The 16,584-nt window shown below is 45.5% G+C and overlaps 1 protein-coding gene across 4 annotated transcripts in view; it reads left to right on the top strand.

Moving 5' to 3' along the window:
- The first annotated feature begins 3,509 nt into the window (after nt 1-3,509).
- NDRG3 (NDRG family member 3) overlaps nt 3,510-16,584 on the top strand; it is a 62,256-nt gene continuing 49,181 nt past the window's right edge. For all 4 annotated transcript variants that reach the window (XM_075768268.1, XM_075768265.1, XM_075768266.1 and 1 more), the window contains exon 1: nt 3,510-3,633. The gene's annotated coding sequence lies outside the window, so the exon portion shown is untranslated. The remainder of the gene's footprint in view (nt 3,634-16,584) is intronic.

The following is a 16,584-nucleotide window of genomic DNA, read 5'->3' as shown; positions in this document are numbered from 1 at the left end:
AAGCTGCAGGAGGGGACTCGGCCAGTGTTGGGTGTGAGGAGCAGAGAGTGGATATCAGACCCACGCACAGTGCATTGGGTGATCCCATACATAGAATTTTTGGGAGGTACTGCCAGAGCCCTCAGTGCACTAATAGGCCTTAGTGGCCCTGACCAGCCTCACCTGGGGCTTCCACCCACACATGTCCTACCCATGGGCCCAGGAGTCCATTTAAGCTCAGACCTGGGCCTTTAGTCCCTGCCTGAGCTATAGTATAAGAGAACTGTTCTCTAGCTTTGTCCCAGCTATGCCTGGCCCACAGACTGACCTTCCAGCTTGATCTTGTACCTGCCTGTTGTGGGTTGACCCTGACTGAGGGCCAGGTGCCCACCAGAGCTGCTCTATCACTCCCCTCTTTCATTAGACAGGGGAGAAAAGGTACAATGAAAAAAAACTTATGGGTCGAGATAAGGACAGGGAGAGATCATTCTCTAATTATCATCACGAGCAAAACAGACCGAACTTAGAGAGGGAATTCATCTTATTTATTACTAAGCAAAACAGAGTAGAGGAATGAGAAATAAAACCAAATCTTAAAACACCTCCCCCCACCCCTCCCATCTTCCCAGGCTCAACTTCACTCCCGGCTTCAACCTCCTCCCCCCTCAGCGGCACAGGGGGACGGGGAGTGGGGGTTACGGTCAGTTCCTCACGCAGTGTTTCTGCCGCTTCTTCATCCTCAGGGGGAGGACTCCTCTCATCGTTCCCCTGCTCCAGCGTGGGGTCCCTCTCACGGGAGACAGTCCTTCATGAACTTCTTCAACGTGAGTCTCCTCCACGGGGTGCAGACCTTCAGGAGCAAACTGCTCCAGCGTGGGTCCCCCACGGGGTCACAAGTCCTGCCAGCAAACCTGCTCTGGCATGGGCTGCTCTCTCCACAGATCCACAGGTCCTGCCAGGAGCTTGCTCCAGCCTGGGCTTCCCACGGGGCCACAGCCTCCTTCAGGTGCCTCCACCTGCTCCGGTGTGGGGTCCTCCAGGGGCTGCAGGTGGAATCTCTACACCCCCTCATCCTCCCTCCATGGGCTGCAGGGGGACAGCCTGCTTCACCATGGTCTTCACCACGGGCTGCAGGGGGATCTCTGCTCCGGCGCCTGGAGCACCTCCTGCCCCTCCTTCTGCACTGACCTGGGTGTCTGCAGATGTTCTTACATCTTCTCACTCCTCTCTCTGGCTGCAAAAGCTCCCTCTAACTGTTTTTTCTCTTTCTTAACTATGTTATCCCAGAGGCGCTGATTGACTTGGCCTTGGCCAGCAGCGGGTCTGTCTTGGAGCCGGCTGGCATTGGCTCTGTCAGACACAGGGGAAGCTTCTAGCAGCTTCTCACAGAAGCCACCCCTGTAGCCCCCCCGCTACCAAAACCTTGCCACACAAACCCAACATGCTGCCTTATTCGCATGGACCTGCCCAGCAACTGCTGGGCTGCATCTGACCTGGTTATCCTCACCACAACTTGCAGGTTGACTTGAACCTGCATTATCTCCATGAACTCACCTGATGATCTGGGCTCCCAACCGAATCTGGCTACCATCTTTAGGTCTGCTCTGCCCAACTTGCTTGGGTATGATGGGATGGTGCTCTGGCTGGCTGGGCCTCTGGCCAGCTCCCCCATCCCTCAGGGAGCAGCCAGCCCCACACTGTTCTCTGGTAGGTATACACTCACCTTGGATCCTGTTTTCTTCTGGCAGTTCCTTAAAAGAAGGGGAACTAGGAAACTTATGGGTGAGATAGTCACCATAGCCCTCTGAATTTCAATGTATAGCCCTGGCAAAGGCAGGTGATGGTGCACTACAAATGAAAGGGTGTGTTGGGAGGGTTGCACTGATCTTGGTTGGCAAAATGGAGCACTGCTTGCCTCCAGGCTTGAGTGAGTGTGTAACACTGCCCAACTCTGGTGCTGAACTGAATCTGGCACTCAGCAAGCAGACTTGACTTGGCAGTCAGTGCTGTGACCAACAGTGAAGTGGACCTTTGAGGTGGATCACCCAGATTTGCAGGGTGGTCTGCAAAGACCTCAGACTCAGGCAAGAACTGGGTTCACTCCAGCACCAAGGTACTCCACCTTGCTGCCAACACCTGGGAAGCATCCTGTGGCTAACACGGCCAAAGAGCTGGACTTGTCTGCCTGCCTAGAGGGGTGCTAATTACCTAAAATGCCTCCCTGTGTGCTCTCTGTGCTGCCCTTGCTGGGTCTCCCTGGTGGGAGGTCTGACTGCAGCTACTTGCAGCTGCATGAGCAGAGGCTTCCCCAGTAAAGCAGCTGCTTCTGCTGTCACCTCAAAGGGAGCACTGCTGGCAAGTGACAAGGCCCTGGCCTGATGTTCTACTAGCTGGACAGCGTGGGAGAAGCTGCTGACAGATTGCTAGAGATAACAGGTGAGTGGGAAAAGGTGATAAAGCAGCGGCTGGCGCTGAGGGAGGTGTCAGGATTTCACAGGCGGTTCAGGGGAGCGCTGAGGCTCAGGGACAAGGGGAGGGGAGCACTGGGCGCTCGGTGGTGCTGTGTGGGGCTGGGACGGCCCCGGTGGCACCACGGCCAGGGCTATGGGCTCGCTGTCTTCCGCTGGGAACGGGCCCAAGGAGGGTTTGCCGACACACCGACCCCTCCTCTGCTGCTATTCATCACCTCTAATTATTTAAGTGCTGTTACCAGCAGTACGTAGGACCACTGGGGGGCATCACAAACCAGAATATGGATTAAGTTTGGGCAGTAATTGGTTTTAAAATGTTTGGGGCGGGGCCCTACCAAGGGTAAGGTGAGAGGCGCTGGGGGTGCCAGGCTATCCTGGGCACCAAGTATTGCCACTGGGAGATGCAGTCGGAGGCAGAGGGCAGGACGCACTGCTCAGGGGCACGGCTGAAGTGCCGGGTGTTGCGCAGAGCTGCGGCCCGTCTGGGACGGCTCACGGAAGGAGCAGGGGCAGAGGGAGAACCGTGACCTGGGGGAGGGCTCCCAACACCCACACTCACACACTGCCAGAACCTCCAGTGGCGGAAGGAACAAGCGAATTTGTTTGGCCAAGAATTTTCTCTTACCTCTGGAAGTTAAAAAAAAAAAAAAAAAAGCCAAACAAACCAAAACCAACACAAGAGGTGTTTCGGGCCAAGAAATGCTGCGGACATGCTCCCTTAGCTTGCGATTCGCCTGTCGCTGGGTCCCAGCTCCCTGTGGTGGGTGGCGGCCGGCGCTTCGGCGGCCTCTTCTGCCCTGAGCTGTCAGGCGATCGCTGTGAGGCCGAGGCAGAGAAGATGCAAGGAAGGCCCGGGCCCGGACGGGTCGCACACCAGCGGTGTGGTGATGCCGGCGCGGCTGAGAAGACGCGGCCGGACGGGGTGACGAGGGACCGGCGTCCGCGCCATCTCCCGCCCGAGTAGGCGGCTGCAGCTGGCGGGGGCGGGGCCCAGCCCTCCGGGCGGAGGGCGGTGCGAGAGGAACCACCCCAAGATGGTGCTTGCCGCGCGGCCGCCATCTTGTTTGTAGTCCCGACCCTCCGGAACGGCTCCCGCGCATGCGGAGTCCCCGCGCGCGGCGCGCAGGCGCAGAGTGCCCCACATGCCGCGGCGGCCGGAGCTGCTGAGGTACCTGCCGTCCAGGTGAGCCCCGCCGGTGGCTCCGGCACCCCTGGGGCTGACCCCGCGCGTCCTCCGCGGCTACCGGGCTCCGGGGCAGCGGCACTGAGGCGCTTAGCTGCCGTTCGGCAGCAGGTGCCGCGCGGCGGCTCCGCGGGAGCCGGTGCGGCGGCGGCGGGCGGGCCGGGGTCAGCGGCTTGCGGCGGCCGCGCCCGCGGGCACCGTCTGTCCCGCCGAGCCCCGCGCCCTGCGGCTGCCGCTCCCCGAGCCCGGGGCGCCGCCGGTGAATGGTTACGCCGCGAGGGTTACCTGGGCGGGGGTGTTCCCCGGGCGGGTCCCGCTGAGGCGGCCGCAGCCCGCAGGGGCCCGGGCGGTCGCTGCCGCCGGCGTCCTCCGCCGAGAGGCCGCCGCTGAGGGAGGGTTCCGCTCCTCTGCCGCGATGAGCCGCCGGAGGAAAGTACCGCTCCCTCGCGGAGCTGGGTTGAGGAAATAATCCCTCGTCATACTGGGCTTCGTTGGGGAAAAAGAGAAACGCCTCGAAACTGCCCCTGGTTTTATTGCGAAGCTGATTTCTTTTTTTTTTTTTTTTCTTCTTCCCCCACGTAAATAGCGGACTGGAGTGGTCTGGGCTTTCTGCTTGCTGTCCCCTGTAGCTTTCCTTTCTGGTATTCAGATCTCAAAATTCTCAGTTGTATTATTTACTTTGGACAATGAAAAATGGGGTGTCTTTCTTTAATTCAGCACAGTCTTGTCAGTATGTGAATGGGAAAGGAATAGCTTGTAAAAATTTCTTTGTTGACTTGCATCGTCACTTTAGGTCAATGGCGGTTTCTTTTTTTATATTTAATGTAAGTCATGGGGAGTAAATGAAAACATTGTAGCAAAGTCAGGGGCTTCTGCTGCCTTAAAAATCATCATTATGAAGTCTGGTGCAGAAAATGCAGTGTTACAAAAGAAACGCTGTTGTGTAGCACCGTTGCCGGCTTCCCAGGCAATGTTGGAATGCCATCAGTTGGCCCCGCGGCGGAGCCTTGGGGTGTTGTGGTGCCAGTTGAGAGCCTGGTGTCTGATCTGTTTTTTGATTCCTCTCGAGTCCGAGGAGTCTGGAACCAGTGTGTGATCAGGTTGTGATACCATGCGGTCACAGCGCCTGAATCATGGCCAAAGCTTGTAGCAGAACTGGGGTGACTTTGTCACATGCGCGCTCTGGAGAACAGGAAAGGTCTGGTAAGTGTCAAGGGGTTGCATCTGGGAAACCCAGGAGAGTTTTTGTGCTTGAATACTGAGGTGATGAGAAGATGGGTGTGCAAGTGGAGAAGAATCCACTTCTGCTTCCTATGTCAGGCACGCTCACAAACCTCCCCTGTTCAGACAGGAGGACTTGGGGGCACGTTACTTTAGCTTCTGCCTGTCTTTTTCTATAGAAACAAGAGGACAACAGTATTCCAAATTCTGAGGCCTGTCAGACCTTGGTTAGCCCTAGTATATCGGTCTATGGTGAAAAGTCAAAAGGTCATGTGAAGTCTTAAGAGCTGAGTTTAAAATCAGCTTGGAGGTTATCTGGCACAATAATTTACTTGGGCTAGGGGAGCGGAGCTTACCAAATGCGTGTCTTACTAAATTGGGGCTAGACTCCTGAAGAACCAAGGCAATCACTAGGATTCATTTGGATTGTTGACCATTGGACTGGGATTGTGGCTCAGGATTGGCCATGATTGTTCCAATTTCATTTATTAGTTTGAGATTTTGAAACTTAGCTTGTGTGTGGCACATGAGACACTGAAACTGGCTGTCTTGAGGGCAGAAACTTAGTGTGGGCTATACTTGGCTTGTATTGAGATGTTTGCAAATGTAGAAGCTGGAAATGTAAAATGAAAACTAAACAACTGCTGGAAGCAGCATTATTGGAGGCTGTAATTATATTCTTAGCTACTCATTTTATATGTAAGGTTAAAAACTAATTGAAATTAACAAACTTGTTTAATTTGCATTTTCCTAATTGCAGATCACCTTCAGAAATCCTCCAGTCCTTCTGTTTGCAGCTCATATTTCACATTGGTTGTACATGACAGGATCTTTAGTGCTTTTCATTGGAAAGCATAAGTGTAGTAGTACATTCAGGTTTTAGAGGCTTTATTATGTACAACATATATATTTTGGTCCCTTAAAGACATACTAGGAAACTTTCTGAAATATGCTTCTAGGACAGTTTTCTTAAGCATTCCTCTGTTGCATGCTCAAGGTAAACGTTATAGCAAAGTATTAATGTATAGGTATGGTATTTCCAGTAAGAAGCTCAAAAAATTATGGTCATAATATAGTCTAAGCTCAAAAATTGAAAAAAAAAATTAGGAGAAAGCAAATCAGCTTTAATTATTTTTTGGTTGGTTTTCATGTGCAACAGAATAGGGATTTTAATTTTTAATTATTTAATTTTCATTCTCACAAATAGCTCAGCTGGATTGCCACCACTGTTGCTTCCTGGAAAAAGGTAAAGCCAAACACTCAATGAGTTCTGTTTCTGTAGGCAGTGCTGACACCATAACCCGCTATTATCAGGGTTTATCTTGTGCTCATCGTCTGTCAGCTGTATCTTGGATATAAGTAAATATGTCTCTGCTGCTTACCACTCTTAAGCCTCGTGTTGGACAGTTGTGCAGTACTGGTTAAGACTATTTGTGCCCGTAATTATTATAGCCTGGCTTAATCCGTGATAAAGGAGAACAGAGGAGTGTTTTGCTACTGTTTCTATGGGTAATGTTGAAGAAAATGTTCCTGATATGTGTCTTGATGCATCTCAGTGGTCTTGTTTTCATATGATTGTGGTTTGGGAGGAATAATAAAATTCTGTATTGGTTTTCCGCAGGAATTCTCAATATTCTGGCCAGATCAGGTCAGTTATTAAGCAAAGCAGTTGTAATTTGGTCCTGACGTGGGAATGACTGGGTGACTGTGCCCTCTACTGTGCAAATCAGAGTTGATGAGAGATTTTAATAATCTCACTTGGTCTTCAGTTCTGTTCTCGTAAATTCTGAATTGTAAATGAGACTTGCTGGAATTTTAATAATATATTCTTATTGATCATTCACCTTTTTCTATCTGGTCATATCCCCTTGGCTTCTGTGACTGATATAGCACCATTTCATGTAATAATCAAATTGATGCTGTGGGAAGCAAAGGGAGGAGTAGCTTTGTTTTCATTTGGCTATCGTCCTTACTAGTCTTGGATGTAGTTCTGTATTTACAACAGGTTTTAGTTCGCTGAAGGGGTGTTCCTTACATGGTATAAATACAGTAGAGGCTATAAATGTGATGTTTAATTTTAAAGTAACCTTTACTGTTCAGTCATGCATAACCAGACTCTATTTGTAGTTACCAAATGGATTAAAAATGTGAAGCTAGCCCCCTTTGTTATTTTTTTTTTCCATAAGAGCTGGGATTGTGGCTTTTCTCTGTGTGTTCAAACAGAGGATGTAGGCAATCTGCTGCTTCCTTTTCATCTGTGTTTTGGTGGTGAAGCTGCATGTTACATCTTAAACTGACATAATGACCGCTGGCGTGCAAAAGGGCTGGTCCTGTTCTTGTCCTGTCTTGTACCACCTCCAGCATTTACTGGATGTTTTCTTGAACCAGTTCAGTTCCATAAATAAGCAGGACACTAATCCAGCCCCCATCTCCCCAGAAGATCAACTTTTACCACGTAAGCAAGTTGAATGAGTTCAAAGAAAGGCTGAGGAGTACCAGAGATGTAATTGATTTTTGCAGTTTAAGAACAGCCGTAGGATGAGGTGGAACCATCTAGTCTGCTGTTCTTTCCCGACAGTGACTGAAAAAGAGAAGAGCATAAGGTGAGGGCGAATTATATAAACCTTTGTCTGATAGCCCTCTTGTCAGCTGTACCGTGTCCAGAGGTAGATGCTGTTTGCATTTATTTTGTTAATGGTTAACGTATTTTTCTTCTGTGAACTTGCCCATGTCTCCAGTCCCCTTAAATGTCTAGCACTGATGCCCTCCAGGGGAGACCTTCCAGAGCACAAAATAATGTTGTAGGTGCTAACTACCTCTGCTTGTTTTCTTTTGAACTTGACAGCTGCTAGCTTCATTTCATATCTCTTAGCTTTTGTTTTGTTTGAAAACAGTGAACAACTGATCTCTGTTTACCTTCTCCATGCAACTGATGATTTTAGAGGCTTCTGTCATATGTCACTGCAGTAATCTCTGTTTCCAGGCAGAAGAACCCTAGCCTAATTGATTATTCCTCATTTATCATCTTTTCAAACCTTGTTTCCTTTTAAAAAATATTTTCCACTGCCATTATGTCCTCTTGAAATGAATGAACAGGGCTGCATCCAGGATTTGACCTGCAGATGTTCTATAGCTTTATATGGTGGTTTAATTACTAATAATTTCCTAATGTGAGGATTTGGGTTTTTTTATATGTCGAATGGCTGTGAGCTGAGGCTTTTGTCAGTCTGTCATGACTCCAGCAAGACCTTCTGAATGTTAATGATCAGTTTCACACATCACTCTGTGTGAAATTAGGATAATTTTTCTTCGGGCCGCTACTTTATTTGCACTGAATTTCATCTGTTATTTTATTTCCCAATTATTCAGGCTCATGGGTTTTTTGGCAGGTCTTCAGTCAGCCCTTCTCTTTACTGTCAGAATAGCTTATATCCTCAGGAGATTTTTGTTCCACTCCTTGCCCCCTTTTCCGGATCGTTTATGAAAACAGCAATAGCAGACCACTGCAAAAGGCTCCTGGCAGTCTCCCTGTGAAAACTGACCATTTATGTCTACCTCTGCTGTCTGTTTTTAGGTAGTTACTAGTCCAGGTGAGGGCTTTCCCATTTACCCTTTAACTGCAGTGCTGCCAAGTTCAGTAGCTACCTGATCGTTCTCTTGTATTGCAGTTTGGTCACTGCTACAACGGAGAGGTTCTGCCCATCCTTGCAGCCCTGTCTGATGCTCCTCTCCAGCACTCCTGCTGCTGTGTGATGAATCGAGTCTGGAAACAGATCTGGCTGGAAATGAACCAAACAAATTATAAATTAATGCTGATTTAGTGTTGCCGTACTGATAGTATACAAATGTGTGGATTTAATTAGAATCAATTCAGTTGGATAAGTGCATATTTCTATGCTTGCTGCTGGAATTGAAATTGTGACCTTACAGGCTCAACTGTAGTCTAGACTGAAGGCAGTGTAAGTGTCTGTGCACAGACTCGCACTTTTTATTTCAAATGGGCATGAATTTGATGCTGTAGTTAGCTTAGTATGACTTGGTGTATGAATCGCGCCTAGGTCTTAGTTCGAACAATTTTGACTGCTGCTTGGATGTTTTCACTGTGCTGAGGCAGAAAAACAATCTGACCATGGGTTGATATCTGGAATTTCTTAAACAAAGACAGTGAACAAGGAGGGATTTTTAGTGCATATCTGTAAATTAATAGGGATCTAGTATTACTTTTTATACTATATATGGACTTTATTCTAATTTATTAGGAACAGTTGCATCATAAAAATTTCAAAAGCATGTAACTGGAAATTCACAAATTTTGCTACGGATGCCCTTGTAGTGTTTTGTAAATGCTAGAGTTATTTGGGATTTCTATACGTTTAAGTTGCCTAAATACAAATGATACAGGTCTTTAATGAAATTTTTGTTCACTAAATGGGTTTTTCAGGTGTGCTCTTGAAAATTCATATCCAGATTCACCAGTTCTGTTGTCATACATAATAACAGTTTTCTGCCAAGGGGTTTTTTGGGTTGTCTTTGTGTGGAGAACTGAAGTTAGGTGCTTCTGTTTTTAACAATTTCTCTTGGCTGTGGTGGATTTGAAATGTATTGCTTAGCCAATAAGGTCTGGATTTTTTCAATTTGTGTAGGTGCTTCTACCTTTGCATAGGCAAAAAGAAAAACTTGATTCGTGTAAATACATGGTTGTATGACTTGGATCGGTGTATTTTCTTCCAGAAAAGGAGGACTTGTACATGGTTTTGTGCTTTATTTTCCAGATGGTAAAAAATGGGGGGGTTGGCAGTGGTGTAAGTCTGGTTTTTTTGTGCTGCCAGTTCAGGTGCTGCATGGTTTGTCTGTGCCGTGGCTGGAGAATTAATAGAACAGTGTTGGGAGTTTTGAGCAAGCGCACACTCATCAGTTGATAAAGAGTAATTTTTAACCATTGTAGAGTACTCTTACCTTTGCTGTTTTGCTTATGTGGTTCATTTTTGCATGGTTTTCATTAAAGAAATGGTCCTTGTTATAGATTCAACTTCTTTTTTCCTTCAGCTTGGATAAAAAGGTTACCAAATACATTTCTTATGGTCCTCAGGAATGCCAGGGAAGATTTTTTTTCTCATTTTGCAATGCAATTCAGCTTTATCCATGGGCTGACTGAGGGAAAGGCACAGGGCTTGTGAAAATCTGCACATGGATTAGCTCAGCCACAGAACAAAATTATACTTTCCTGACATTTTTAAGATAAATAATTAATTGGAAACTTTCCTTATTAAAAAAAAAAAAGTCAGTGAGAGAGCTTGTGTGCCCTAAATGGTTTTGGTTACTTCTAGCAGTAAATGGATGGAACGCCCAGCAGGGATTCCATCCAGTTCATGTTTGGCTAATGAATTGAATCATTTGCCGGATCACCTGGCAGGGAGTGGCCTCTTGGTTCTGTCCCCGCAGAGGTGAGCGTGGTTGTGCTGCTTTGAGATCTCGGTGGGGGGGGAGTCCGGGAATGCCTTGGAGTTGGGAGCTGCACTGTGGGACAACCAGGTCTGCTGGCTTCTGGTTTGCAGCAAGGACATGGCTTTAAAAGGAGATGTAGTATTTTTCAGCATTTTACACAGTATAATACCCATATAAAGCAAATGCTATAGGTGCTGCTATGGTGTTGGAAGAAACAAAAGGAATGAGAGGTTGTTTAGAAGATTGTCCATCGAGATGTCTCCTTGGCGAGACCTGGCACTTGCCTGTGTCAGTCTGGGAATGCCGGGTTGTAACGTTGTTTCCCTGGCTGCAGCCGCCGCATTTGTCATTTTGCCGTGTTTGGTACCACACTCATTCATACTGCTGTGTCATATAATTGAATGATTATGACTGAGGAGTCAGCATAGAGTAATCCAGGACTGTCAACTGCAATTTTTCAGTTATCATGAAGATTTCAACACAAACGTCTAAATTGCAAAAAGGGCTGGAATTTTCCAGCAGAGTGAATACAATAGCAGAGAGGAGGTCGTAACTTCGTCTGTACAAGAGATTTAATGAAGAAGTTCAGATTGTCTCTGCCTCCAAGAAAAAGTTAAAGCAATTTGGGTTTTTGGAGAGCTAAGTGTCGTTTTCTTTTTTTTTCTTTTTTTTTTTTTTTCTTTTTTGTATGGCATATTAAAGAAAGAAAGTGTGGCCTCCATCCCTAGGGAGGAGTGGAGATACGGTCTGTGTGCTGCAGCAACCCAATTGTACCCTGGCCTGGGAACTTTGCAGTACATGGGGTCTGGCCATAAGAGAGTGAAGGTTTAAAAAATTCTTTTGACTGCACTGAGCAGAACTACTGCACTAGCTGGGCGGTACCCAAATGTTTGTTATCTTTTAGATGCTTGATTTGTGCATTTGTAACTGTTTTAAATGGTCTTGCAGCTCATGGCTGTTCTGCTCCTGAACTCAGTCAAGGGGCTGACCACCTGAAGCAGGAGCTGGTGCAAGTTGACTGTGACTCCAGGGGATCACAGAAGTTTTTCTAAACTTCTACTAAAATGCCACAAACAGCACACAGTCTAAGTCCTGCAGCCAGCAAGCTTCAGGAGAACCCCAGTGCTTGTGTGCTCTCTCTTGCTCACAAAAGCTGTCTGTCTGATCTCTTCACCAGTGTTCCAAATCTTGGAAAATACAAACCATCAGCATTTCTCCTGGTTTATACATCCAAAAGGGTTATTTATGTGCAGTTGCTGAGTGAGAGGCTTGCAGTTGTAGAATGTTCCTTAAAAAAGGAGCTACTGAGGCTTAAAGCCCGGTTGATTTTGTTGTCCTTTAGCTCAGGTTATTCATTGTATTTGAATATGCGGTTGTCTGGATGTATTGCACGTGATAAGAGGATATGTATCCAGACTGCTTTGTGCGAGTAATTGCTGAATAATTTTTCTGTGGCCGTGCTCTAACAGAGGGAACAGTCTCGGATGTGTGATTCTAGCTCAGAGGTGTTACTTAAGAGTGATTGCCTTAACTGCAGCTCTCCCTGCCACTCAGCCAGCGTTCCAGGATTCCACCTCAAACCTGCAAGGAAGTCAGAGACCTTTGCTGATATGATTTCCTTGAGGAGTGTCCCGGTTCTTCTGAACTTCTGTGGTGGCATGCTGGAGAGTGCAGTGATAAGAAACACCATTCCTGCATCATCCCCAATATCTTCCTTTCTGAAATAACTATACTTTGGGTGGTAAATGGAATATTTTTCTTATTTTTATGTTTTCAAATAAAGATGACCTGACTGGTATGGATGCATGCAGCCTTTCTGGCCCCTCTCTGGCCAGTCTGAGACAGCCATACCAAGATAGTGATGGAGACTTCTTGTACCCTTCTCACCAAATGCTTTTTGCTGGGTTTTTTGTTTTTGTTTCCTGTTTATGCATGTTGAATACAAATTGATACATTTTGTGTGATGTGTACTCCTATGTTGTCTTCATGAATTCTTTGCAAATGCATAGGAACGTTGGCAATGATTCCCAAATTTTGTGTAGCCTGACAGTTGCTCTTATCGAGGATTATTGGCTTCATCACTCCTGTATCCAGGTATTTCAGCAGTACTTTGAAATCTGGGAAGCAACACCTTCAGTGCCAGGGCTGTCTGGTCATGTGTGTACTACAGAAGCTTCACTGGTATAATGAGACCATCAAGCCCTTCTGATAGTGATTCAGCTTACACTGTGAGAAATGGCTTTTATTGTTATGCCTGGTAGTAATTGCCTAAATGAAGTGTTTTCAAGGGTAATTCTAGGCCACTGTAATTATATATATGCTGTCATTCTCACCAGTATAAAAACGTCTTTAAAACAATTTGCAGAGCTCACCAGTTGGTTACTCAGGAGGGGGGTCCTGTGCTGTTCCACATGAATGCATTCCATTTTTGGCGCTGTTTTTGGGTGTTAGAAAATGGTATTTCCTCACTGATCAGTTTCTTGGCAGTGCAGTGACCCCTAAAGACTTCTTAGAAGTCTGTCGTCCTGCTTTTTTTTCATTAACCATGATATCCCAAAGGGAGCAGAATTCTTGGAGCACACTTAAACCTTGATCAGGAAGGTCAGATGTCTGTCTGTAACACTGTGAGGCTGAGCAGAAGATGCCTTTGGAGGGGACAGTGAGCTGTGTGACAGCTTGTGTTGCTTGGGGCTGAGCTGCAAACAGCATCCTCAGCTCCGCTGTCAGGCAGAGCTGTTCTGCCGCGCTCCCAGCAGAAACAGTGTGCGCATTGATGCTGCGGCACGGAGCCTGAGCTGCTCTTCCCGTCTATTCTGAGAAGCTGTTTTGCTCTGGGAAAAAAACCCCAAACTTCATCTTTTTTTTCCTCATTTAAAAAATGTTTTATTGAGGTTGCAAAACAAGCACAAATGCCAGCTTCTAAAATTGTGTTGCACAGGATTTTTCAAACAGATGAAGGAGGCATTCAATGAGCATTAGATTTTTTTCTTTGGAGCATTGGATTTTCTTTCTTTAGTAGAAGGATAGTGGAGGTTTTTCCTTTGGCATTTCAGAAGATAACTGCTTCCCTCCCCCCTGCCTTGACTTTAATTGCTTCATTCTTCTGTTAATAAAGACAGCAGTTTCTTAATAATGAAAGCAATAAAACAGCCAGAGAAGCTTGTGTTCTCTTTAAAAAAATAAGAAAAAAAGGAAAATTAAGAAATAGAATATAGTTCATTGTGTGGTAAAGTAACCTTTGAAGAAATGCATAGTAGAATAGGAGTATGAATTTCAGACTTTACGTAAAGGCAGGAGAGATACTGTCAGTACTTCATTTTCATAAAATAAGACCTGTTTAGGCAGAAATGTTATTCAGCCTTTTATGGAGGTCTCCAGAATATAAATCCCTGTATTTTCTCTGATTGGTAGGTAGTAGTTGTTGGGGAAAAAGATTGAAATGGCTTGAAACATATGCACCAGAAAGCTTAATTCATGACCTAAGCTTTAATTGCCTGAGCTGATAAGTGTTGTAATGCGGGTATCTTGCTTTTCTGTAGTTTGATTTCTTTGATGTGATGTATTAATGTTTTCTGAGATCGCTAGCCTTCAAACGTCATTCTGGGCTGTGGATTCATGGTAAACATGGCATTTATGCTGCTATTTTTATCGTGTCTCCATGTTAGAATGAACTGCTATATAGAAGCCATCATCAGTCACCTTGCTGGCCCAAAAATGATTTAAGCAAATACAGTCTAGGTATTGTCAAAGCTTTCAATAAGGAAAGGCTCACAGTTTAAATCCTGATCTTGAAACATTTCCTTTAGCGAAGTCTGAAGTATTTTTATCCTGTCATAAATCACTAGACTCAAATTTTCTTTTGCATTTTTAAGGGAACCCCAGGTCTTCCTAGCAGCAGTGACTCCAAATTGCTTTTTGTAGTCTGGGGCCTTAGCTTTCAAGACTGGCACTCACCCTTCTGTAAATCAAGGGACTTGTTCTGCACTCTTGGCCTTGTGAAGAAAAGCTACAGGGAAGGGCAGGGTGTGGGGAGTGGAGGTGCTGTGCTCCCAGGGGCTGGTCTGAGCTCTGCTGTCTCCAAGCTCCTGAGTGCAGCTGCAGCCGGAGAGGGATCTCTTTCTCTTGTCTGGCCAAATAGACAAGGACTGCAGTGATTCTGTGCAGCTGTTAGAAAGTTCCATCCTTTTTTACTGGCATACCTGTGTACTCATCACTTTTAAGGGATGAGCAGTCACATCTCAAAAGTGACAGCTGCTGCCTCTTCCTGTGAGCACCTGTATTAACATAGTTTGGTGATCGCCATCACCACTGACCTAGTAAGGAGCTTGTTGAGCAACTGTGCTTTCTCGTGTGGTGGCTAAAGAGCAACAAGTTTTATTACTGGTGAATGGGTAATAAAAGGTAGAAAACAGCTCTCAATCTGTTAGGGCAGGTGATGAGGGGAAAGTCTGTTTTACTCCAGACTGGCTGCAGAGTTATTCCAGGGGAGGTGGCCTTGGAGCTCTAATCTCTTTTCCTGTTTCTCCTGATTACAGCTTCATTTGAAGGAAAACCAAACCATTTAAACACTACCTGAGGTGAATATTTAACAGGAGGAGTGTATCAGGTGCCAGTGTATCAGGCTGCAATGGAAAGTGTTATTCCCTTCATTAAACAGAAAGTTATTCAGTGCTGACTCGAAAGATCTCAGGAGGAATGGCAGGGCTCAATCCCAGCATGCGTGGCTTGGTGAAGGAATTATATAGGGAAATTCATTATCCTGTGCTAGGCAGGGGAGTGTAACTGATCTCTTCTAACTTTGCGGTATCAAATGATATCAACATAAGCACTACCTGAAGGGTCCAAGAAAACCAAGAGTACAGCCAAAAAATAGATTAGGATGAACTACTGAAACTAAATCAGATCAACACATTGTTTTGAAAAGAAATGAACACCTGAGCCTGTAGTGATTCCCACCGCATCCCTCTTCTGATTGAAGCTCTTGAGCAAGTAGAGCATACGACTTCTCCACTGCTGTGGTGAATGGACACTTTCCTCTTTGTTTGCAGCTACCAGGTACTAACCTAGTGTCGCTCATACACAGATTCAGAAAATGTACAGAAAAGGGCTAAATTAAAAAAAAAAAAATTAAAATTTGGAGTCACTTTGAGGTCAAGGGGGAAGAATATGTGCAGCTTAGATTTAAAATGATGTAATAAAAAATTGGTTTTAACAAAATTCCCAATTCTGGGAGTGGTGGGAGAAGCAGGGCATTAAGTAGAAGGCTGCCTGCACATTTATGAAGGTATGTGGCAGTATTAAGGCACATTGCTAAAGAGAAACTGTTATATTTCCCTGAGGAAGCATGAAAAGTGGTCCTATAGAGTAAAATCTTAGACATAATCAATGCAGGAGCTCATTGACAGCATAATTATTCTGGCAAATTCTTCGAGTAGAAGAGAACTAGGCAAGAGAGAGCAAAGGTGACAAGAGAGAGCAAAGGCGTGGAATAAGAAGAAAGAGGAGGAGACGTTAAACAGTTTAGGATTTTGCACCTTGGAAAGGAGCCAGTTGGAGGACAAAAGAAAGTAATAAAACTTTATGAAAGCATACCTGGCACAGAAGGTGAGTAAAGAATAACCGGCATTTCTGAGAGTGTGAGGACTGTTGGTACATCCAATAAAGATTTACCTGTAAATCGGACACAAGAAAAATTTATTTTATACAGTGTTTTCACAGTGTTAGCCATTGACAGAGTATGATGTGGAGGCCAAAAGCACAGAGAAGTCAAAGTTAGAAAAATAAGTGGAAGAGAGGTGACAATGTTTGTTGATTAAAAAATAAATTTATGATAGTAAATAGAAGAGTTAACTATGAGGAAACATGGAAAAATCCTGTGACACTGAGTGATGAAATAGCATTTTAAATTCAGTGTAGTGAAGTAACGGACCCAGAGAACAGCCCCCACTGTATGTATGCAGTGATGAGCTCTGAATTGGCTTTCCAGTCATAGATGAAACTTGGGGGTTATAATAGGCAGTTCTATCAAAATGTTATCTCAGTGGTTGGAAAATCAAATTGAAGGTTAGATGCTTGTGGAAAAATAATAGTGATCAAACTAGGAAACGTACTGCTGTGTAAACCCATAGTGCACCCATGTTGTGAATGCTGCATGAGTACTGGTCTTGTCACAGTGAAACGGGGAGAGATGCTGAAAAGGTTGACAAGAATGATCAAAGGTGGGAAATTAGTTCCTTGTAAAGAATGATAAATAGATCAAAACACTCAGTCTCATCTTTTTGAGAT

The sequence above is a fragment of the Balearica regulorum genome, chromosome 16 (assembly GCF_011004875.1).
Source record: "Balearica regulorum gibbericeps isolate bBalReg1 chromosome 16, bBalReg1.pri, whole genome shotgun sequence".
NCBI lineage: Eukaryota > Metazoa > Chordata > Aves > Gruiformes > Gruidae > Balearica > Balearica regulorum.
This window is presented reverse-complemented; position numbering and strand designations above follow the sequence as displayed.